This window comes from Myotis daubentonii, chromosome 3 (genome assembly GCF_963259705.1).
Source record: "Myotis daubentonii chromosome 3, mMyoDau2.1, whole genome shotgun sequence".
In the NCBI taxonomy this organism is placed as follows: Eukaryota; Metazoa; Chordata; class Mammalia; order Chiroptera; family Vespertilionidae; genus Myotis; species Myotis daubentonii.
In genome coordinates this window covers 151,406,665-151,431,314 of record NC_081842.1, presented here as the reverse complement: position 1 = coordinate 151,431,314, position 24,650 = coordinate 151,406,665, and the positions used below count along the sequence as shown (strand labels likewise).

Below are 24,650 nucleotides of genomic sequence, written 5' to 3'. Positions count from 1 at the left end.
AGGAGACTCGAGTGTCAAAGGGCTGATGGGCTTCCTGGTCCAGGGAAATTAGCTTCCTCTTTCGGCGTCTACCTCCATGCGTTCCACGACCACTCCCATCCGTGGGTTCAGGCGGGTGGAGGGAAATAAGGGGATGGAGTTATCTCTACCGTGACCCAGTCCTTCCCCGGAGTTCCCATTAGGGCGATTTTCAGTGGTGGCTGCCGCCTCTAACTTAGCGGGGAGGCGCTGCGGTGTGGAGCGGAGGCTGCGCGCAGAGAAGGCCGGGGGTTTCCGCGCATTGTTGGGGATTGGGGGGAAGGGGGAGTCGCTAGCCCCAGCCGATTCCTGGGGCAGAGCCGCCAGGTGGGCGGATCAGGGGCGCGCGAGGCCGGGCTGGGGAGCGGCCAGAAGGAGGTGCCCGCAGCGGTGGGCAGCCCCCATGGCGGGCCGCGGGCGCGGGGTGGTCTCCGCAGGGGAGGAAGTTCCCGGGCGGGCACGGCGGCCTGCGTCACAGGGGGGCTGGGACCGCGGGGCGGGGAGGAGGGCGGGGAGGGGGGGCAGGCGGCGGCGGCGGCGACCCCGGGGCCGGGCGCTGGGCGGCGCTGGCTGCCGCTGGCCCGGCTGCGCGCGGGGCGGCGCTGGAGGCGGCTCGGTCCGCGCCGAGGAGGCGGGGAGGCGGGGAGGCGGGAGGAGGAGGACTGCGGGGCAGGGGCGTTAGCTGCGTCCCGGCTCGGAGCCCGCGAAGAGGACCAGGAGGAAGGCGCCGCCGTGGCCGCGGCCGCAGTGCTCCGGGCGCGACAAGCCATGAGCAGCGGCCTCGCGGGCGACCCCGCCGTCGCTGGCCGCCGCTGAGCCCGGCCCGGGGCCACCTCGCGGCTCCCCAGCACCCTCCGCACCGGCACCCCCACGCGCGGAGGTAAGGGCGGGGCGCGGAGGATGGAGAGGGGCGGCCGCAGGGGACCGCGGCTCGGTCCGCTAGGTGCGCGGGCGCCAGCACTCCCCCGCCTGCTCCCTGCCTGCTCCCGGCTCCCGGCTCCCCGGCGGGCAGAGCGCGGTCGCTTGCCCCTGTGTGGTCCCTGGAGCCCTACGCTGCTGGGGCGCAGGGACCCGCCAACCCAGCTACCCCACCCATCCCGGCTTCCGGGCGCGGGTCCCCAGCCTGGCGCCAAGCGCGGCGCGGCCGCTGCAGGTTCTGCGGACTTGGGTGGGGGTGGGGGGTGGGGACAGGAGGAAACGGGGCCACGGCCGGGGGCGGTCGTGGTTCTTTGCTACCTTCAAAATTCCGGAGACCCCAGGGCCTGTCCCTCCTGGTCTGCTGTCCCCTTGCCAACCCCGCGCCCCTGAAGTTCACACTTTGGGCGCAGAGGAATGTGAAGGTCCCCGAAGGGGCCGACAGCGTGACGCCGCCCCCTTGCAGGACCCGAGGGGAGAGAGGGCTGAGCCGGGGCGCGCGGGCCCCACAAGCCAGGTGTCTGTCTAGGCCCGCGGTTGAGGCCAGGACGGCTGCCTTGAACCCAAACTCCTGCTCATTGGGTTTCCCCTTTCCAGCTGTTTCCCAGAAACGAGGTAGCTGGGGATGGAGTGAGCATCTCAGGAACCGTAGTGTAGGATGTGCTCTGTAGACGCTCATTTCTTTCTTTTCTACCCCCCCTCCCCCCGCCAGTTCTTCCCTCCCCCACCCCGGCCGGCCGGTGTACATCAGATCCCAGCTCCTTCAGATCATAGACACCCAGCCCACATCCGAGGACGGATAGCTCAGTGTTAGGGCCACACTTCATTTGGTTTCAAATTCTTTTAACGCATTTAAAACTCCCAGCAAACCAGCTGGGAGACACTTTCAAGTTCCCATCGTCCGTAAAGTTAAAAAAAAAAAATCAATCTTTATGAGAGTGCTGGCATTGGGCAGAGGAAGGCTTGAATGACCCTATTTAATGAAGCCTGATGGGGGAGGAATAGGTAAAGAAAATGGCAGCCCTATTTTAGACACACACACACTTCTCACAAGCCCCTGGTAATGTAGGAAATGTAGCTGTAAGCGCATTCGGGACTGGTATGCAATAGTTTCCTAAGGCATGCAGGAGACTTCATCGAGAGCCCTACCGGTTGGCTCAGTGGATAGAGCGTTGGCCTGTGGACTAAAGGGTCCCAGGTTTGATTCTGGTCAAGGGCATGTACCTTGGTTGTGGACACATCCCCAGCAGGAGGCAGCTGATCGATGTTTCTCATCAATGTTTCTAACTCTCTATCCCTCTCTGTAAAAAATCAATAAAATATTTTTTTTTTTAAAAAAAAAAATGCCATCGAGATGCTAGAGGAGGAAGCATGGCGGTGACCCTTTCGGTGGGCACAACACTGAGAAATCGCCAGGACTAATGAGCTTTTTAGGTGTATACATTCTCTATATTTTTTAAATGATTTGTGTAAAACCAAAATGAAAGCTGAAATTCACAAAATTTGCTCAGATTCATAAGCCTTGTGTTGGATGTATAGGCATAGATAACAGATGTATACAACGAATCTGTGATGTTTGCATTTCTGTGACTTGGTTAAATGGGGAAGGGCAAGGGTGTAACCCTGATTTGCTTTACTTTGGAGTCATTAACTTAAACACTCTCTAGGATAGGTTGTTTGCTTTTGAGGAGAAGGTGGGAAGTAGCTGCAAGGATGGATATTTTTTAAGGTTCACAGAAGAGATGTTGACCACAGATAGGGCCCACTAACACAACCATCATATCAGCGTGTTGAACAGTTTCCTTATTAATGGAATTATCCAAGCCTTTGTTAATGGTACTGATTTCTTATTTCTCAGATCAACTAAGCACTTCAATTTGCTTAATGAAATGTGTTTTTAGAAGGGAATGCTTTTAGTGAAAAAAATGTAAGAGACTGTAAGAGAAAAGAATGAATCATTTTCCACTTAATGAAGCTTATCAGTTTATCGTTTAAAAAGAATACGAAGTTAGCAATGTTTTAAGTTCTACGGTACCCAGTTTTTATATGCTTTTTATTTCCTGAAAATTATTAATGCCTGAATAATTATTAATGCCTGAAGACTATTAATGCCTGAATAAAGCCAAGCCCTTTTAGCCTAATGATGGACTTTTCCATTATCCAAAGCTCCCTCTTTTTTTCCCTTCATAAATGTATTGTGACTGTATGAAAAAACCGGTCAAGGAAGTAAAGTCACCTGTCCAGGGTTTTTCATGTAACTACTATATAGCGGAATTCAAATTTGGAATCAGGGCCATGTGTTTCCCAAACTCCTGTTCTTGCCACTGACCTCTATTAAATGACTAAGAGCTCAACCTAATGGACATTTCACTTCCGCCCATCAGCTGTTCTCATCCACAAAATGATGGTGGCCATGGGCTACGTATATCACACTTCCAAAGACTGGCTGTATCTCCAGCCCTGGATCGCTTATGAAGGCATATTGCAACCAACAAGGGTAAAAATCACTGTAGAGGTATCCTTGGATTCATTTAATTTATCTTAAAATATAAATCATCCTAGGTTGGCATGGGGTAAAGAGCCCAGCCTCAATATAGGAAAAGCTGAACCTGGCCGGTGTGCTTGAGTGTTGATCTATGAACCAGGAGGTCACGGTTCGATTCCCGGTCAGGGCACATGCCAGAGTTGCAGGGTAGATCCCCATTTGTGGGCATGCAGGAGGCAGTTGATGGATGATTCTTTCTCATCGTTGATATTTCTCTCTCTCTCTCCTCCCTTTCTGTCTGAAATCAACAAAGATATATGTTTTTTAAAAGATAGGAAAAGCTGTATCAAATTCTGGCTCTGCACACTAGGAGTGCCATCTGATCGACATTATTCAGTTTCTCTGAGCTGGTTTCCTCATATGTAAGGGAGTTCATAAAGCCTACCTGGAGAGATCATTGTTCCGATTAGATGTAGCAGTGCCTACAAAGGGCAGCTGCTGTCACCTAGTAGGTGCTTAGTAAATGGGATGGGTGAATGCTCTGTATTCCTGCTAGCACTAATTGAAATGTCTGCTGTATTTCACTTTTTGTATATTTTGCATGTATATAGTGATTAGTCAGTTATCTGTGATTCATTTTTCATATGGCTACACAAAATTCTAATCCAGTTTTTAGCATCTCCAACTTTTGAGCCACATCCTTTTTTTGTAGTCCTTACTTACACATATTTACTCACTTCACATAGTTTTTCCTTTGTTCCACTCTGCACATTTTTTTACAACTTTGCTAGCCACATTTTGGTTGGAATGTATTTTTTGGCAAAAACACTTTCCTGTTTTCTGCCTCTCCTGATTTCTCAACCTTGCTTATCGCTCACGGAAGGCACCATGACAAATCCAGGATCTCCCCACCACACACCTTACCCTAACTGAGCGTCTACCCACTGAAATTCTGCATCTCCTTCAAGGCTCAGCCTGAATGCTACATCTAGCTGAACTCGTGTACCTTGCATTTTAAATATTTTTCCCATTCACTTACAATTCAGACATGTAGCGCTAATGCTGTAAATAATATTATGTTTTACTTTCTTAGTTATTTGTCCAAGTAATATCCTATAAAAGACTATAATATCTTTGAGGACAGGGACATTTTTCTATTTCTTATTAATTTTTTATATTTTATTAATTTCAGAGAAACATCAATGATAAGAGAGAACCCTAGCTGATTTGGCTTAGTGGATAGAGCATTAGCCCACAGACTGAAGGGTCCCGGGTTTGATTCCAGTCAAGGGCACGTACCTCCATTGCAGGCTCAATCCCCAGCCTTGGTCAGGGCATGTGTGAGAGGCAACCAACTGATGTCTCTCTCTCACATCAATGTTTCTCTCTCTGTGTCTCTCCCCCTCCCTTCCTCTCTCTCTAAAAATCAATGGAAAAAGTATCCTTGGGTGAAAATTAACAACAACAACAAAATTATGAGAGAGAATCATCAATCAGCTACTTTCTACTCAGCGCCTGCTGGGGACTGAGCCTGCAACCCGGTATAAACCTTGACCAGTTCATGGGTCAACCACTGAGCCACACTGGACAGGCCATTTTTCTGTTTCTTAACGTTTGCTTTATATAAAACTTATATGCTTTTTATTTCCTGAATGAAAGATGAGTCAGAAATTCTGAGAGAGATTCCTACAGTAATTAGGACAGACACCCAAATTATTTGTCTGTTACATGATTGTTAGTAGCGCCTTCCTCTTTATTTTGAGACTTGCTCATCCCAGCCTTCTCCACCAATTTAACTGGCATTCCATTTACTGGAAAGGCATCGTTCTTAAACAAAGCCTTGGCCACTAGGTGCCATGTAAGATAGTGCATTTTCATTAATAAATTGCTCCTGTGGGGGGATGATAAACTCCTTAGTTGCAGGGATATTGAGCCCAGTGTTTGAGTAGTTTGGCATTTTAGATGGGGTAACAGTCCAGATGGATTTCTTTCATTAGGATTCGGATTTACCTGAGGGAAAGGAACCCTTGCCTTAGAGAGAAGGTTGAGATAATAAGCAAGGAGGATTTCAACCCCCTTAGCTTGGAAATAAGACTCATCGTGGCAGTGTATTGGCTACCACTGGAAGTGACCTTCGTGAGACAATTAGCACAGAGAAAAGACCCAGACAATCTCACCACAAATATGAGAGGTGGGAAAAATAAAAAGGAGGAGGTGAAAGCAGCAAAGCACGACTATACTAACATATGACTGAGGCCTGTTAGATATCGCTCAATGCTGGACTATACTAGTAGAATTAGGAAAGAGACTGCAGGGTCAGGGTGAGCAAGAGAAACTAGTGTGGCCTTGAACTTCTAGTACATTAATATACTCCCATTGATTCCAGGGCTGGCGCAGAAGGGCAAGAGGGTACTTTCAGAACTTTCCTTAAAATAGTTTGGTAAAAACATATTGAAATATTTCTAAGCATTAAAAAGGAAAAGAATAACTGAACTCTTTCCTAATATTAGGCATGAAACAAATAAATAACCAGGCTATCTACATAGAAGTATAACACACTGTCATAAATTCTAGGAGTGAACTTAAGATCATTTTTTGGTGTTGGATGGGTGTCCTTTTAAAATACCGTTCTGGCCCTAGCCAGTTTTGCTCAATGGATAGAGCGTCACCCTGCAGACTGAAGGGTCCTGGGTTCGATTCCGGTCAAGGGCACATGCCTGGGTTGTGGGCTCGGTCCCCGGTTGGGGGTGTGCAGGAGGCAGCCAATCAATGATTCTCATCATTGATTCTCTCTCTCTCTCTCTCTCTCTCTCTCTCTCTCTCTCTCTCTCTCTCTCCCTCCCTCTCCCTTCCTCTCTGAAATCAATAAAAATATATAAAATAAATAAATAAATAAATAAATAAATAAATAAATAAATAAATAAATAAACAAACAGTGTATCTAACTATGAATGGTGGTTGGTAGAGAAATGACAATATGGGTTCAGAAACCGAATAGAGTTCAGAAAAGAAAAGGGAGAATTGAAAAAATTCAAAAATTAATTTTAAGCAAAATGTTTGAAAGCTTAGGGAAGTAACTGAAGGGGTTCAGATGACTGAAGTATTTTGAATCAAAGGAATCCAGGAGAACTGTATGTTCTTTAAAGAACCCCTCTGAGGACTCGGAAGCAGCAAAGCTATTCCCATACTGAAGAAGGGTGGGAAGGTAGACCAAGAGGAAAGTTCCTGGGGCTAAAGCAAAACCACTGTCCCAAGGGCTTGCAACCTTAGAAAATAGAATGACACTCAGAGAAAAGTGTTCCTCAACCTTCCTTTCATTATTACTCTCCCTCCCCAGGCCTATATATAATTATACTATCATAGGTACACTGTATATCTGCTTATGTAATGTGGCCTTTTCGCAGGCTATAAAACATGACTTAAGACTTTTTTACCCTGCTCCCCAGAACCAATTTTCAACACAGGCAAGATCGCACCCCTATTGAGAATACATGATGTGGCATGATTCTGTATTATGTTAGGAACTCACGAAAGAGCCATATGCAACTAAAATACATGAAGAATAGAATATATATATGTATGTGTATATATATATATATATATATATACACACACACACCCACATATATAAATATATATTTGTATGAATGCATTTGATACATTAATGAACAAGTTCTCTGGAATTAGATTGCTTTTTCTTTGCCTTATAAAAAAAGCATGTACTATTATATTGGCTTTTAAACTTAAATACATATGTAAAAATATAAGGCTTTTTGTTGTCCAGATTGCACTTTGGCAAAATTATTAAATTTCACAAAGTTATCTTCTCAAGCCTCCTTTACCCACATTCTTATTTTTCCAGGATGGAAAAGCTTTTCCCAAACTTTAAATGCTCAACATCCTTTATTTACTTTTGTTATGCTGGTAAGATTCTGATATTAGCCCTAACCGGTTTGCCTCAGTGGATGGAGTGTCGGCCTGTGGACTGAAGGGTCCCAGGTTCGATTCTGGCCAAGGGCACATGCCCGGGTTGCGCGCTCGATACGCAGTTGGGGGGTGTGCAGGATGCAGCTGATCAATGATTCTCTCTTATCATTGATGTTTCTCTCTCTCTCTCCCTCTTCCTTCCTCTCTGAAATCAATAAAGAAATATATTTTTTTTAAAAAAAGATTCTGATATTAGTCATTCATGTGGCTGGACAATTATCCTAAATAATAGAGAGGTAATATGCAAATTGACCATCACACCCTTACAAGATGGCTGCCTACGACCAGGCCAGCAGGGGGATTAGTGAGGGACAACCGAACAACTGAACAGCAGGCTGTGTGGGGCGACCAGGCTGGTGGGGGCTGTGACCAGGCTGTCAGGGGGGGCAGTTGGGGGCAATCAGGCTGACATGCAGAGGTAGTGAGGGGTGATCAGGTTGGCAGGGGAGAGGGGCAGTTAGGGGCGACCAGGCAGGCAGGCAGGTGAGCAATTAGGAGCCAGCAGACCAGGATTAGAGAAGGTGCAGGCTGGGCTGAGGGGACAGCCCCCTCCCGTGCACGAATTTCATGCACTGGGCCTCTAGTATAAATATAAATGAGTTTGTCCTTATTCGAGCATTTGTATTTTAAGCTGCTTATTTATAAACATGAAACACTATGTTTCCTATCAAAGGGATTTCAGCTCACAACAAGTAGATATTTGGAGAAGTCATTCTTAGCTTTCTCATTTTTGGTTCGTGCTTTAGTTCCCTGGGGAGCATAAGCCCGGGCTTCTGATGTCTAATCTGGGTGCTATAGGGATAGAGGAGCTTGGTTTTTTATACTCTACTGGCTCCTTTCAGCATTTGGAACCTATTGGCTCTTGCTTCTGCCCTTAACCCAAAACAACTCATCTTCTTATCCTCCAGGTTTTATCTTACCCAAATTGATCTTTTCCCTTTCCTTTACCCCCCAAACTTCAGAAGTATCTTTGTTTTTCAGCACTTTTGTCTGTTTGATTTTTAGAGCTGCAGTGAACATCCATGAGGGCAGAGACCATATAGGCCATAGCTGTTTTATTTACGTCTGTATCCACAGCACCTGCGTGGTGCCTGGGACATTGCTACTCAAGAAATAGTCCTGGATTAAGTATTAATGATATATTTTAAAGTAACGTTTCTAATTTACCCTCTTGCATTGTATCCTTTTCCATTTCTATTATTTTTAATTCTGGTACTGAAATTTGATAGTGTAATTTAGAAGTTATCCTTCTCAATAGAGTTATGAAATATGTACACAAAAATATTTCTAGCCATGGCCAGTGTTCTTAGTGGATAGAGCACCGGCCCTGGCAAAGAAGTGTTGTGAGTTTGATTTCTGGTCAAGGGCAGATACCTGGTTGCAGGCTTAATTCCCAGCCCTGGTCAGGGCATGCATGCAGGAGGCAACCAGTCAGTGTGTCTCTCTCACATTGATGTTTCTCTCTCTCTCTCTCTCTCTCTCTCTCTCTCTCTCTCTCTCTCTCTCTCTTCCCCCTCCCCCTCTTCTCCCTCCCTCCACTCTCTAAAAATCTGTGGAAAAAATATCCTCAGGTGAAGATTAACAAAAAAATATTTCTATATATGATTGGAAATGAGGAACAAGTATTGAAAGATGAAGTCAGGACATCAAAATAAACCCTAGGGAAAAGTCACTAAGTAAGCTAAATATATGAAAACTCATGGGTCCTGTGAGCTCTCCCTGTGTACGTGAAGAACTTGTCATATCAATAAAAATTACTAACTAGTCTTTTTCAAATATTTTAGAAATTTATGAAAATTAGAAATGGGTTCAAATATCTTTTTGAAAAAATGGGAAAGATATAACCTATAAATCCCACTTGTGGAAAATATTATAGAAAATTATTTAGCTAATAACATCTTGTATTTTAAAAATAAATGAGGTTAGTTTCATTAAGAAAACACTGTCAGGCTAATTTGTATTATCTCCCTTGACATTAGCAAAGTCATTATCCTTAATGTTCCTATCAGCAAAGTTAGGGAATACTGTCCTGTACACACAACTTTCTAGTTAATGCACAATTATGTGGATCCCTAGAACCAGAAAGTAGTTAAAGTTGAGGAGCTAGCATCTGGAGGTGTGTCTAGGGCAGTGATGGCGAATCTATGACACGCGTGTCAGAGGTGACACAAGAACTCATTTTTTTGGTTGATTTTTCTTTGTTAAATGGCATTTAAATATATAAAATAAATATCAAAAATATGTCTTTGTTTTACTATGGTTGCAAATATCAAAAAAATTTCTATATATGACACGGCACCAGAGTTAAGTTAGGGTTTTTCAAAATGCTGACATGCCGAGGTCAAAAGATTCACCATCACTGGTCTAGGGTTTGGGTCTGAGTTGAGTTTTCAGCATTTCATTTAATGATCTGGTGGCAGAATAGAAAACATGTATCTGGTATTTCTGTGCCTGGCTCCATGGTGGAGAGAGCAGCATGGTGTTGAAGCAAGGATTAGAAATGAGCTTGGCAAAATGAAATAAAGGAAATACTAAAAACTAAGCAGTGAAATTCACTTAAGGAAAGTAGAGGGTTATATCTTAAAGAAAAATGAGTAAACCAACCATACAAACATATTAAATTTTTGTTTGTTTTGTTATATTCATTTCTGTATCACTAATATTTATACTAATACCTAGTATGTAACAAAGAATCAGTGAATTTTATTTAATGAATAAATGAATGAAACACAAGTTAGAGAAAGGCTAACTATATGCCATGAAGACAAAAGTAAAATTATTCCTAAGAATCAGCAAAGTTAGGGAATGATGAGATGGTGGTAAAAACTAGTAGACTGAATTGACTGTTAGAAAAAACTTTGGGAGAGCATACGTTAAAGTTTTATTTCAGCCTTACATAAAAGAAAAAGGTTTCTCATAGGCCAGTTCAAAGATTCATTCTTACTAGGAGCACTTTATTAGAATAGTGGATAGTTAGATATCATTAGACTAGATAAAAAATGTGGGTTCAAGGTCAACAGTTAGACTCGACTAACTGTTGACAGCTAACTGGGTGGTTCTTTAACTGGTTTCCATGGACAAGTCTTATCCCCAATAAACATTATACAGGAGGCTAGCCAGTGCAGTAAGGATGAAAAAATCTATCTATATTAAAACCCTAATATGCAAATCGACTGAATGATGGAACAACCAGTTGAATGACTGGCTGCTATGATGTGCACTGACCACCAGGGGGCAGATGTTCAATGCAGGAGCTGCCCCCAGCCCGCAGGCCCCAACCAACAGTCGCAGCAGTCGGGGCTGGTGAGAGGGCAGTGCCAGGCCAGCCAAGTGCGAGCAGGAGCCCTCCTGATTGCCCCACTGGTCACCCTGCAGAGGGAGGTGACCAGTGGCGAGGGGAGGGGGGGCAGGGCTGACAAGTGGGCGGCACCAGGTCATCCAAGGCGAGTGCAAGCGGGGGCCCCGATCAACTTGCCGGTTGCCCCACAGATTGGCCCTGATTGCCGGCCAGGCCCAGGGACTTACCCGTGCAGGAATTTCGTGCACCAGGCCTCTAGTAACAATAAAGTCATAAATGTTGGGAAGGAAGAAGTAAAAATATCTCTTTTTACAAACTTATGATTAGAAATTAGGATTCCTCATCCTAAGGACAGTGAAGAAGACTGACAGGAAAAATAAACTGATTTATTTGAAATATGGTGTTGAAAGAGACTTCTGCCATTGACCACCAGGAAAACAAATAAGTGCGTCCCAGAGTAGATTAGGCCTGAAACTTCACTGGAGGCAAAGATGACAAAACTGAAGCTGTCCTACTTAGGGCACATTGTGAGAAGGCAGCGTTCCTTAGAAAAAGCAATATTGCTGGGGAAAATAGAAGGCAACAGGAAAAGAGAAAAACCAAATAGGAGATGGATTGACTCCATAAGAGAAGCTGTAAGCATTTGTCTACAGGAGCTGAGCAGGGCTGTTCAGGACAGGACTTTGAGGACATCATTCATTGATTGAATCCCTGGAAGTTGGAGCAAACACAACGACACAGACCACACATCCTAAGGAATCTACAAAGCAGCCACTAAAAATAAGTGTCACCCTCATCTTTGACGGGCATGCAGCTACTTAAAATTTACGAGCAAAATCTTAGAAGTAAGTCTATTTCAGTCTGCCCTGGTACGCAAATGCAAAGATGACTTTACTTCTCTTGAAAAGGTATCTAATAATATAATCACATAAATAACATTTTACCTTTTAACTTTTTAACTTGACGTCTTTCCCCATAAGTGGATTGCAATGAACAGAACAGCCTACTGTTGCTCTAAGTAAAGAATTAGGAGCAAATCGATTAAAACTAATTATTTCCAGCATCCCTTTTACTTGATAGTGCCACATCCTGGCTTATAGTAGGGGGAGCAGACATATGATGCTACCTAGAGGCTGTCGAGTGTGTATTAAACATGTTTTGAATATTAAACTCCTTTTGTTATTGCTCCAAATCTGGTACATACAGCAACATTTTAAAATATTGTTGGATAGCAGTGTAGATGCCCAGTAATAAGAAAAGGTCATATTGGTGGCTGACATAGTAACTAGTAACAGCTAAATCAGATGAAATCGCAGAATTTTAATTTCTCTAGAGGCCAAGAATCTCATTCTGTTTTGGGGGTTTTTTTTGCTTTAAGTTATATATAAATTTCAAATATCAAAAAGTAGCACAAAAACAAGGAAGCTAATTGTCCCGTCTGAAAGAACACATTTGGATTGGGTGAGGAAAAAATAACTTTTGTCATCTGGGTAGAATATATAGTAAGTAAATAATTTTATAGCCTCATATTGAGAAAAGGTCATCTCAAAACTAACTTTTCTTTTTGAGTTATCAGTTATCTATTCTAATAAGCTGCTTTAAGTTTTAATTTTATTTCAGTATATGTTACTTATATAAATCACAACCTAAAAATGATGGGTGATAATAGTGTTAATGTTTAGTTTTTAAGATAACATTAATTTTATAAAGTATGTTATAAAATAATGATTATAGTCTTAATATTTGAGTGTTACGAAGAATCTATACTAATAAACGGGTAATATGCTAATTAGACTGGGAAACCTTCTGGGAGACCTTCCGGACAAAACCATGGTGGCGAGGCTGAAGCAGAGGCAGTTAGGGATGATCAGGCCAGGAAGGGAGGGCAATTGGGAGCGAGCAGGCAGGGAGGGGGGAGCAGGTTGGCAGGGAGGGCAGTTGGGGGCGAGCAGGCTGGCAGGGGGGAACAGTTGGGGAAGAGCAGACCGTCGGGGGGGCAGTTAGGGGTGAGCAGGCCGGCGGGGGGCGGAGGCAGTTGAGGGGGAGCAGGCCTAAACCGGCAGTTGGACATCCCCCGAGGGTTCCCAGATTGCAGGCCGGGCTGAGGGACACCCCTCCAGGCACGAATTTTGTGCACTAGGCCACTAGTAAATTATATTTATGTATAAAGAAATGATACATAGCCTTAACTCATATGATATTATTTTGCCAGATTATTCATAATTACTTAATTTTAATATTGTCCCAGATGTGACAATAATTAGTCTTATTATTTGAATACCAGTATTAAAAAGAGTAAATTATGTATAGCGATATGATACATAGCTTTAAACTATCACTGGGTCGTATTTGGCCAAAGATTACTCACAATTGCTTAGTTCTAATGTTAGTCCCAGGTCTTAAAATTAATTATTTTGAATTACAATTCACATTACCACTTAAAAATCATGTGTCACAGTTCATATTAAAAACTTATCAGATAGCTATGACATTTACGGTTTTACATTACTGCAGCAATGCCTGAAATTTACAACCATTAAAGAAACAGACTAGTTATAATTAGTTACAATTCAATGTTGTTGAACATATCTACAAAGACTTAAATTTTTAGTGTAATGATCTGACTTAGACAAATATAAGGAATTTAGTAACTTCCCATTAAATAGGCATCCTATTAGAGAACAGATTAGTCTTGCATGAACGAAAATACATTTAACAGCTTTATTGAGATATAATATACATACTATAACACTGATTTGTTTAAAGTATACAATTAAATGCTTTTTAGTATAATTACAGAATTGTGTAATCATTACCATAAGCCAATTTTGAAACATTTTTATCACCCTAAAAAGAAGGCTGTACCCATTAGCTGTCAGTCTTCATACCTTCCACTTCGCTCAAACTTTGGACAGCCACTTATCTATATTCTGAATCTATAGATTTGTCTATTCTGGACATTTCACATAAATGGTATCATACAATATGTGATTTTTGTAACCCGCTTCTTTCAAAGTTCATCCATGTATCAAGTTATATACCATGTATCAATGTGCTAGTCCTTTTCACTGCTAGATTAAAATTCCATTACATGGATATACCATGTTTTCTGTATCCATTCATCAATTGGTGGACACTTAGGTTGTTTCCACTTTGGGGCTATGAGGAATAGTACCCCTAATAATAGTCAGATACAAATTTTTGTGTGGATATATTTTTTCATTTCTTTTGGGTAAATATGTATAGAAGTGAAATTGCTAGATCATATGGTATCTATGTGTTTATCATTTTGATGTAAATGAGGTATAATTTTTGTATCATCTCCACAACTAGAATAAAGTCAAGGCTAAGACATTGAGCAAAATAGTTTAATTTGTCCAAGTATTCCTCATTATCAGAAATATCAATTGAACATTGAATTTTATATAATTCAACTGTAGTTTGCAAAGTACTATTAAAGCACTATTAAATTACTTTGCACTAAAAGTTCTGGTTAAGAACTCTAGCAAGGGTGGATGAAGGCTGACCAGATAGCAATTTGCATATTTTTCGGTTCCTTATCCTTAATGATCTGAATACCACCCATTAAGTCCAAATTTCCCTTTTGTGTAATTTTCCCCCTCTTTTTGTTATGAGCACTGGGGCAATAACTATTTTTCATATTCCCTTATTCTAGGTATTTGTGTTTATTAGCTTCTTCCTGGAATATATGGCCTCCATTCATTTGAGGATTTAGAGTCTCTCTGGAAAGAGGCAAAGGCAACTTTAAAAGTAAAACACTTTTAATTGGTTAACATTCTTTCACTGTTCTGTTGCCTGGGGTGGTGATGGAGGGATTATCTTGATAAATCGTAGATTTCTATCTGTTTTGGTCCATTTAGAACTATTCCTTTCATTCACTGTCAGACCAAGACCTGGCGGAAATTTCCCTTAACTCTTTTTCTTTTCACACCCAGGCAGATTTCCCCTTATTTTCTCATTTCAATGTGAACCTATTTGTGTAAGGAGGTGTTCTCCTAGCACACAAAGGACAAATTCCTGTGACCACTTAGCCTTCATTCTTAAAGGTGTTCTAAGCCAATAGGAAGCTGTGGGTCTAGGAGGTGGAGGTGCCCGAAGAACTCACTGACCACAAAAGCACACTATAAATAACTGCTGTCAGACACAGGCAAATAGAAAACTTCTGAATCAATTCCTACACACTACTTTAACTGTTGGGGTAATGCAAATACAAATATATACACAAACTCAATGCAAGCAAAACACAAAATAACTTGAGACTTTTGTGAATGTTATCAAAGGATACTTTTCAGAAAGTTAAGCATGACTCTTAGATATAAAATGAACATGTCAAAGACTTATTCAACTCCTTGATGAAGGAGCTGACAGAATGGCAGAGTGGATTCAAAGAGCATTCAGGAATTATTTGGAAAAAAAAAGAGACTTAGAATAACATTGCAAGTTTAGATACAAAACTAGGCAATGTCCTTCAGGGCAATAAAAAACATAATGTTTTGGGTTTTCTTACTCACTGGACAAAAATCTACAAGTCTGAGCTTTGATCAGTAGTAATTAACAAGTCAAAGAAAGTTATATTTCCCTAAACAGTTATTCAATATTACAATGAAAGAATAGTCTGCCCTCCATTTGCCTCATTTCCAAGATTTAGATACTTTTTTTCTTAACAATGCATACTTTCTCATTCTAAACTTTCCTTTTAAGGGCTTTGGTTGTTTCTTAGTAATATAGCAGACGTTTAGCACGGAATGTGTCAAATACAAAGCACTGGCCATGGAAGTTCTCAAACATAAGACGTGGGACAGAAACTTTGGGGTCTGCGCTTGACTTTCCTTTCTGGGCGTCCCTTATGTCACTCAATTATCAAAATACCTCTTTAATCTCCTCCTGGAAAGGAGTTTTGTTTTAACGCCAACCCCAAGTTTATTCCATTTTAGGGCCCAACCTGCTCTCCAAGCTCTCAACTTAGATGGTAAGTCATCTTAAGCCTCGAAGAATGAGTCCTGTCAGATGGCCATTAGACTTTGACACTCAAGTACTCAAATAGCTATAGAGCAGAAAAAAATCCATGATTAGAAGAGATACACAAAGGATCTCAATAGCTTAAATGCCATGAACTTCCTTGACCCAGAGGCTGCCAACAGCTCGGTTCCTTTTGCGATGAGTAACTCCCACTGGACTTCCAAGAACCACTACAACAGGAATTGACCAACTGTGGTCCAGGTAGTTTGGGTCTGCAACCTGTTTTTGTATGTCCCACTTGCTGAAATTGGCTTTAAAATTTTTTAAGGGTTTAAAATATTTTTAAAAGACTATGCCACATAGACCAGATGTGACCTGTAAGGCCCAAATGTTTACTATCTCTCCCTGTATAGAACAAGCTCGCTGACCCCGCATTATAAAACAACATTGGCAGCAGTGCTGTCAGCATGTATCCAAGTTTTATAACAAATTTCCTGTAAGGCAAAAGCTCTCTAGTAGACCAATTCAAAGATTTGCTCTTGGTAAGAACATTTCGTAGGAAAAGAGACTGGTTAGAAAAATGTTAGATTTGACATCAAAAGAAAATAATATTTGGTTGGTTGACAGCTGGTCAACTATGTGGGTGGTAACCAATTTCCCAGTTTGTTCATGTCATTAAGGTTCATCAGAATCAATTACTTAAGGATTGTATCGGGAACACTGATTTCTTTCTTGGAGGAAGTTGAGTTATACAAACGGATTTGGGACAGTTTGCCTTTTGTAAGGCAGTCTGTTCGTATATTTTGAAAGCGTACACTGGAATGTGAGAAAAGAAAAGCAGACCCTAGGGATCTGTTGATGCCACACTAACTCTTATGGTTTAAGCTACAAAGCTAACAGGAAGATGAAAACCTTGGGGGGAGAGAGAAGACCATCACCAAGAGGATCCGAGCATTTTAAAGTTGAATCTGGCCCTAGCCAGTTTGGCTCAGTGGGTAGCGTGTCGACCTGCAGACCAAAGGGTTCCAGGTTCGATTCCGGTCAAGGGCACATGCCCGGGTTGCGGGCTCGGTCCTGCCCAGTTGCAGGAGGCAGTCGATCAATGAATCTCTCTCATCATTGATGTTTCTATCTTTCTCTCCCTCTTCTATCCTCTCTGAAATGAATAAAAAAATATTTAAAAAAGAAAAGTTGAATCTGTGTGGGACAAATGAAAAGCATTGGCATGTTCCAGCTCAGATGATGACAAGGAGGGTAATTTAGTAATTACTTTCAGGGTTATGAAGGGATCTCCAACTGAATATGGAGAATGGTTGTACATCTCTTCTGAAAAGACATAGAAGTTTTACCTGTAGCATAAGGATTTAAAATGAAGAATTTTCTGACATCAAGCCATCAGCCTTTCCACAAATTTTTTTAGAGGCTGGGTCTTGGGCAGATTTTAAAGCTACAGTTGAGTTCCTACTCTCTGCCATGGGTTAAGTATGATCTTACCTACAGGTTTAGCCAGATAACCCTTTGAGATCAGTCATGTGTTTTTAATTCAAGACCACACAGGATCAGTGCACCATCAGAGGGGCTGTCCTTTGAGATTAGAAACCAACCGCTCGCTGTCCCTGGGACTTACCCTGTGACAGAGGGGTTAGGGTAAACAGACAGACAGGTGGCAAAGATAAGGAGGAGAACAGGGAAAATGTGTGCACGTATTTAACTATCTGGAGAGGGAAACAATTAAAACTATGGGTCATAAGGCAGGGACCTGGAGGAGGAGAGGGAGCCACTTATATCTGAGGAAAGAGAGAGCTCTGCAGAGGGAACAGCAAATACAAAGGCATGTCCCTGGCATGGTGGAGGAACAGCAAGAAGGCCAGTGTGGGTGGAGGGCCCTGAGCGAGGAGTAGTAGTTATTTAAAGAGGGTGTTGTAGGCTCATTAAGTGTTTTGTCCACATCTGTTCTGAGAGAGGAGGAGCTATTAGAGGATTCTGAACAAGTGAGATTCATAATCTAACTTGAGTTTTCAAAGGATCACTCTGGCTGCAGTGTAGAGAAGCCATTGGCCAAATTTTAGGCTTCAGGGCTTTTGCATTCTTTTTTTTAAAAATTTCTATTTATTGATTTGTCAGAGAGAAAAGAAGATCAATTTATTGTTCTACTTATGTATGTATTCATTGGTTACTTCTGATCTTTGTGCTCATTGGGATTGAACTCGCAACCTTGGGGTATTGGGGTAATGTTCTAACCTACTGAGCTATCCGTCCAGGGCCGAGTCTTTGCAGTCTTAAGAAATTATTGAAGACCCCAAAAACCTTTATGTGGGGTACTTTTAGGCACTTTCCATGAGTAATAGATATAGAGAACATACAATAAATGTGGTTTTTCAGGATCCAGAAGCTTGCTCGGAGAGAAGCCTCGCTCATATTTTCTTAATTACATAATGAGCTTGACAATTGTCATGTACTGCCAGGTACTTTTCTAAGCGTGTATCATTTAAAGAGTTTGGCACAGAGCTAGATTCCAAACCTAGGTCTTTCTGGCTGTAAAATTTGCACTGTAACCACCACTTTATGTTGAACAAAATGGTGAGTAGAAGTGACTTTTAGTTGTATTTTTTTTACAGCATTTTTTAATCCTTACCCGAGTATATTTTTCCATTGACTTTTTTTAGAGAAAGTGGAAGAGAAAGGGAAAGACAGAGAAAAATATCAATGTGAGAGAAACACATCAATTGGTTGCCTTCTGCACATATCCCAACCAGGGCCCAGGCCAGGGAGGAGCTGGCAACTGAGATACGTGCCCTGACTGGAATTGAACCTAGGACCCTTTAGTCTGCAGGCCAATGCTCTATCCACTGAGCCAAATCAGCTAGGGCTAGTTTTATTTTTTAGATTAATGTTGCTGCTTATGACTACACTTAGAGTTCAGATGTTCAATGAGGTAATATATACATATAGAGTAATAACAGGAGTATTTTTATTTTACTTGCCATATAGTGTTTTAGACTAAGGACTTCATCTAGATGTACAAAACAATTGTAATTACTTCATAAAGAAGGTTATTTGCACAAATTATCTTTGAATTTTGCAATGAGCCCTGACTAGTGTGGCTCAGTTGGTTGGAGTGTTACCCTGTATACTGAAAGATTGCCAGTTCAATTCCCTGTCAGGGTTTGATCTCTGGTTGGGGCATGTATGGAAAGCAACCAATTGATGCCTCTCTCATATTGATCTTTCTCTCTTTCTCTCTCTCTCCTTCCTCCCTCCATCCTTCCATCCTTTCCCCTCTCTAAAAGAATCAATACGCATATCCTTGGGTGAGGATTTAAAAAAATTTTTTTAATATATTTTTTTATTAATTTCAGAGAGGAAGGGAAAGGGAGAGAGAGATAGAAAAATCAATGATCCGAGTGAATCATTGATTGGCTGCCTCCTGCACGCCCCACACTGGGGATTGAGCCCGCAACCCAGGCATGTGCCCCTGGCCGGAATCGAACCTGGGACCCTTCAGTCTGTAGGCCGCCGCTCCATCCGCTGAGCCAAACTGGCCAGGGCTTTAAAATTTTTTTAAGCAATTAGTATTATGTCCATGCCCAAAGTGGGAGCATTACCCATCTTTATGAATAGTCCACCTACGTGTAATAGTGGCCTCAGTAAGCAGTGGGCATTGTGGTTTAGCAGAAAGATGCTTAGTATGATGACAGTCTGTTTCTGCAGAATGTTCAGGGGACCTGTTCTTCAACAGAAGTGAAAAATATTTTAGACCCAAACTGGAACTATGCACATAGGACCATATCGCATTTTGAGAATTTTATACAATAATAAAAATGTTTTAGGTGAGGCAGTAAAGTGTGTTATTAATTTTAAGCAGCAGATGCATTTATAGAGGATTCAGGGATGTAAGTGTATGACCAAGAACATCTCTATGTTTACTCAGCTGTAATGAGATGCTCCTTTTAATTGAAATATACCATGCTGTCAAAAGCCCCCTTGTGCCAGATCCAAATAAGAGCAGAATAGGTCCCTTATAAGAGGAAACCACAGATCTTGAAAACAGTGGTGTTCCTTGGTGTTCTTTGGCCACACTACTGTTTGGCTTAACTAACGTTTCTGGTAATGGAGTTGCTTGAGTCTCAGAATTAGTTTGCTTAGAATTTTTATGTTTCTACCAGACCTCTTCCTGTTGACATATTCAAAATGAATAAAAATTACTTGTGTGACATCATAAGCAGGGTAAGTATAGCATTTGAAACCAGTCTAAGGCTCTGATATATTCATTAATCTATTTGGGTGTGTTTGCTGGGGAACCTGGAATGAACCTGTTTTAGAATACATTTGTTTTTAGAATATAATCTGAAAAATGAATTAGAAAATATTTAACCTCCATAACATTTTAAAATAGTCATTCCGCATCTCTTAACATCTCATACTCCAACTAAGGCATTTATTTAATGGAAGTGGAAAAGGCAGCAGGAACACAGTACTTTAAAAGTAGACAGCTATGTCCTCATTTTTAGAAAGATTATACCAAAGCACCATCACTGTTTTTATATTGGAATCACCTATGAACCAGAAATCCTTATTACCTTTCTAAAACTAAACTGTTGATATAAAAACTGAACCTGTGTATCACCAGGTGCCAAACTATAAAATATTAATTAAAAATGTGAATGTATAGTATGCTGAAAATGGGCACTCCAATAAGGAAATGGAGTATCTGTACTCTCACTTAGCTCTTGGATGAAGTAGATTTTATCCTTTAAATTGTTTAAAGTTATTGACCAAGAAAATGAAGAGCTAAGATATTTAAACCCAAAGAGTTAGGAGGCACTAACAGAAACTTAAAAGAAAACAACTCTAATATAACTACACTGTGAATATAATATAAATTTAAAAGAAAGCATCTCTGATATTATAAATTAATAGGAAATTTTAAGTAGTATCACTCTCAGTTCCTAAGAAATCCTTCTGTAAAGGAAAATACTCTTTCCCACTTATTCCTAGATTAAATCAATAAGGAGTTCAGTTTTCAATTCTGTTCTTACTGTTGTCCATGAAATTATTAGAAGTTTAGTGAAGTTTAGAATTATTAGAAGTTTAGTCTAATAATTGGCTCTAAAACAGGTTACCTGAGTTGTACTTGGGCTTCTCTGCTTGCCACTGTGTAACCCCAGGCAGGAGATTGAACCTTCTGAAGCCTCCATTTCTTTTGTAAGAGTGAGTTAATAGGCCTAGAACCTAGGAATCGATGCTTGGAGGTTGAATAATAGGATACATGTGAAGTGACTGACACCATCTAAGTACAGAGTAAACCTTAGCTCACATTGTGATGGAGGTGGGGTTTTCCTTCATCTGTAAGGAGATCTTTGCTGGGTAAGATTAATACTGCTATTCTACCAAAAAAGCACCTATAAAATAAAGATGGACCCCTCCAGAACTACACTTGTAATGTTCAGAGCATTTTCTACATTCAGGAAACTCTGGAGGGGTAAGTCATTGCTGTTCCTGTGGAGCTCCTTGTCACATAAAACCATTACTGCTCAGACAACTAGGCCGGAGGCTGGGAGTGCCCAAGTGAGCAAGGCAGCTTCTGCCCCTGCAGAGTTCAGAGTGGGGGAAGGGAGACAGATGAGTATATAAATAACCCAGGGGCGTGAAGGAGTGAACAGAGCAGGTAGGGAAAGTGTTGATCTTGGACTGGGTATGAAAATACACAGCCGTAGGCTTCAAAAATAGAACACTGAAGTTATAGTCTAAGACCCTTTCAAATGTTATCCTAGTAGCATGCTCTTCCCATGGGAGAGCCTCTTGGTCTTGATGGGGTGATCTGGGAAGACGAGAGGTGGAGTCTGAGGTACATATTAACTAAAGATATGAATAGCTTATTCCTTGTACTTATTAAACTGTAAATTCATCAAGTACTGAAATCATTTTAACTATATGAGCTCTACATTGTGAGGTCCAGATAAAGCTCTAGTTTTTCTTCAAGACCTCATCGGGTGGTTTTTTTTGTTTGTTTGTTTTTTAATCACAAGAAGAGGAAATAAGATGTTTCTTGGGAAATGGGTCTCAACCCCACCTGCATGTTGGAATTACTTGGGAACCTTTAAAAACAAACCTCACCCCAGGCATTCTGATTTAACTGGACCCAAGCATTTCTAGCTGATTCTAACGTGCAGCCAATCACCATTCTACCTACACACTGTTTTGTTTCCTCCAAGATGTCCTAATAAATTTCAAGAGACTGGCTCAGCCCAGATTCTGTCAACAGGTTTTCCAATTGGCATTTCCTAGTTCAATATCAGCCCATGTGTTCTCCCTTTGGAAACACATGTCATTTTCTGCCATTTCAATAAGTGATTTGACTCCTGGAGAAACACTCAAGAGGCTCTGAGCAGAGCAGGGGGGAAGGGGCTCCCCTAGCAGTGTGCCTTCAGAGAGCAACTCTCAACCTCAAAACATAATTCACTGTCCTATTTTATCATATCACTATAGCATGACCAATCCACAGGTTTTGTTCTAGAATCTTCTATTCAGTCATTTAACAGGTCTTCCTGTATACCCTGAATCTCTCATGCAGCAGTTTGAAGCCTGTTTTTATATATGAATTTGTAGCATTCTATACTTGGTATGTCAGTCTGTCCATATACTTCCATGCTCTTGACTCATCACTTAGATTTACCTATGTCCTTTGCTTATCTCAATTTATGTAACATTTCTGTATAGATTCTGTTTCTATAGAGAAATGTTACAGGTATTATGCATAGTAATTAAAATATGTATTATGAAGGAGTTGCAGGGTCCTCCACAGGAAGAGGCTGCGGGGAGCGACCCTGCCCCAGTGTCCCTAAGCCACAGATGGATGCCCATGACCACACTGATAGGAGCTAAAGCCTCTAGACACACAAACCAGACGTAGCAACTCAGTGCTCCTAAACTGTGGGCCGTGGAGTACCAGCTGGCTGCTTTGACTAGCAGTATGCAGGGCCTGTCTCACCATATTAGTGAGTGGAGTGCCTGCCCTGCCATCACCTTGAGGAGAACCCCACCTCCTCCACTAGCTGAGCAGCACCTGGCCCACTCTGCTCCCCCCACCAGTGGACCACCCAGCCCACCCTGTCACCTTGACATGTGGCCCACCTGTACACAGGGGACCTGCTGTCCTGATTTGGCTCCCCTGGATGACTGGCCCCACTGCCTTGACGTGGTGTGCCCAGTTCTGTCATCGTGATGCAATGTACCCAGACGCACAGACCTGCCACTACCACCTACTTTGCCTGACCCAGCACCTCTGGACAAATGGCCCCACCGCCTGACACCACCAATAGATGTGACCTGATGCCCCTAGACACACAGACCTGCCACAGCAACCCAGTGTGCTTAACCCAGTACCACCAGAAGATCAGACCCACAGCTGTGACCCTGTGAAACCAGTCACCTTTGGACACATTGACCTGCCCCCACAGCCCAACCCACCTCACCTGGCACTTTGGACTACTGGACTGCTAAAATGGGGAGACAAGGAAACAACCCACAGATGAGAGAAAAGGAGGAAGCGCCAGGAAAGGAACTAAATGAAATGGAGAAGAGCAACTTGTCAGATAAAGAATTTAAAATAATGGTTATAAGGGTACTCAAACAACTTTGTGAGAACTAAGCAACTTAATAATTATTATAAGGAACTTAATGAGAACTACACCAACATGAAAAAGAAGTTGAAACAATGAATAAGAATCTATTGGAAATGAAGAATGACATAGCTGAAATAAAGAATACACTGGAAGGCCCTAGCTGATTTGGCTCAGTGGATAGAGGAGTGAAGGGTCCCGGGTTCAATTCTGATCAAAGGCATGTATGTACCTGGGTTGTGGGCTCGATCCCCACTTGGGGGCATGCAAGAGGCAACCGATCAATGATTCTCTCTCATCATTGATGTTTCTATCTCTCTCCTCCCTTCCTCTCTGAAATAAATAAAAAATATATTTAAAAAGAAAAAGAATACACTGGAAGGATTCAACAGTAGACTAGAAGAAGCTGAGGATCAAATAAGTGAATTAAAAGACAAGGTAGAAAAAACACCCATTCAGATAAGCAATTGGGAAAAAAATTAAAAAGCAGGAGGAGAGTTTAAGGGAGTTCTGGGACGACATAAAACTAAGAGCATACACATAATAGGGGTACCAGAAGAAGAATCTGAGCAAGGAATAGAGAAACTATTTGAAGAAATAATGACAGGAAACTCCCCTGACCTGGTAAAGAAAAATAATCACAGAAGTCCAGGAAACACAGAAAATTCCAATCAAGATGAACCAAAAAGACTCACACCAAGACACATCATAATTAAAATGGAAAATGTTAAAGACAAAGAAAGAATCTTAAAGGCTGTGAGAGAGGGAGAGAGAGAGAAAATTACCTATGGAGCTCCCATTAAACTATCATCTGATTTCTCAATAGAAACACTTCAGGCCTGAAGTATACAAAGTAATGAAAAGCAAGGGACTGAATCTAAGACCACTCTGTCCAGCAAGAATATCATTCAAAATTGAAGGTGAAATTAGGAGCTTCACAGACAAACACACACACACACACACACACACACACACACACACACACACACCAAAAATGGCTAAAGGAGTTTATTACCATCAAACCAGCAAAGCAAGAAATGCTAATAGGACTGTTGTAAGAAGAAGAAATAGAGAGAAAGGGAGGAACACGGGCATAAAGAATTAAAATGGCAACAAATAAGTACCTGTCAATAATAGACTTAAATGTAAATGGATTAAATGCACCAATAAAAAGACATAGTGTAGTTGAATGGATAAGAAAACAAGACCCATATATATGCTGTCTACAAGAGACCCACCTCAGAACAAAAAAAATAATGCAGGGTGAAAGTGAAGGGATGGAAAAAAATATTCCATGCAAATGGAAATGAAAAGAAAAGCTGGGGTAGCAATACTCATATCTGAC

The 24,650-nt window shown here is 41.7% G+C and overlaps 1 protein-coding gene across 2 annotated transcripts in view; it reads left to right on the top strand.

Moving 5' to 3' along the window:
- The first annotated feature begins 656 nt into the window (after positions 1-656).
- The window catches only part of LRRC8C (leucine rich repeat containing 8 VRAC subunit C), an 86,365-nt gene continuing 62,371 nt past the window's right edge, over positions 657-24,650 (top strand). For both annotated transcript variants that reach the window (XM_059688908.1, XM_059688907.1), the window contains exon 1: positions 657-898. The gene's annotated coding sequence lies outside the window, so the exon portion shown is untranslated. The remainder of the gene's footprint in view (positions 899-24,650) is intronic.